This window comes from Sinocyclocheilus anshuiensis, unplaced genomic scaffold (assembly GCF_001515605.1).
Source record: "Sinocyclocheilus anshuiensis isolate Anshui unplaced genomic scaffold, SAMN03320099.WGS_v1.1 scaffold13769, whole genome shotgun sequence".
Lineage (NCBI taxonomy): Eukaryota > Metazoa > Chordata > Actinopteri > Cypriniformes > Cyprinidae > Sinocyclocheilus > Sinocyclocheilus anshuiensis.
In genome coordinates, this window is record NW_015548094.1 from 1 (window position 1) to 802 (window position 802).

The 802-nt window shown below is 41.5% G+C and overlaps 1 long non-coding RNA gene across 1 annotated transcript; it reads left to right on the forward strand.

Moving 5' to 3' along the window:
- The first annotated feature begins 6 nt into the window (after positions 1-6).
- Positions 7-515, forward strand: LOC107704687 (uncharacterized). Its single transcript, XR_001635995.1, has 2 exons — positions 7-199; positions 438-515. It is a non-coding gene; the product is annotated as an uncharacterized LOC107704687 (long non-coding RNA).
- The last annotated feature ends 287 nt before the right edge of the window (positions 516-802 follow it).

Here is an 802-nt window from a genome sequence, read left to right on the forward strand (position 1 = left end):
ACACGTATTCGTTTTAGTTTTGTGTGTTTTGCTGTCCTTTCCTCCGGACGCACCAATTCAGCACCTTTTCCAGCAGAGATCGTTGTGAGATCGCAGGTCGGGAGGATGACAGCTCGAGTGTATTTCTCGTTGATTGCTGTTTTATCGTGTCTGTTAGGATACTTGAGCATAACTCATGCTATTCAGAGACGACCCACAGGTGAGAAGATCTGTTGACTTAATTTCACAGCCTGAAGAAATGCAGAAATAAGTGACTCTTGGTCTTTGAAAGTAATTAACACCATTTAGGAATGAGTAGTAGGTTAATACACTTTTGATTTGAAGCAGACATATGTAAAATTTGTATTTAGGTTTGAGACACATTGCGAAATCCCTGATTTTGAAATGCTGAAATCGCACTCCCTGGTCTCCTCTAATGATCCTCTTGAATCCTCTAGTGGATGGTTTCTGTCCGGCGATGCTGACGGTCGTGCCGTCCCGTCGAGGATGTTCTTCTGATAAAGACTGCCCTGGAGGACACAAATGCTGTCAATTTGACTGTGGGCCCGTTTGCGTGCCGCCTGTTTTCAGTGAGTTTCAGTTAATAATGGACGCTAAAGCCCCCCCCAAAAAAAAATACGAGTAACCCATTGAATTCAATGCTAGTTTTAAGCAGAGACTTTGCCTTTGGTTGTTCTCGTCAGAAGTAGCTTTGATTTCATCCCTTAGGATAGTTTTAAGGGCAGGATAGCTTTACAAAAAGAGGAATAATACTTAAAATATAGTTCATTTTGTAGGTTAAACTTGCTATTCATGCTTTGAA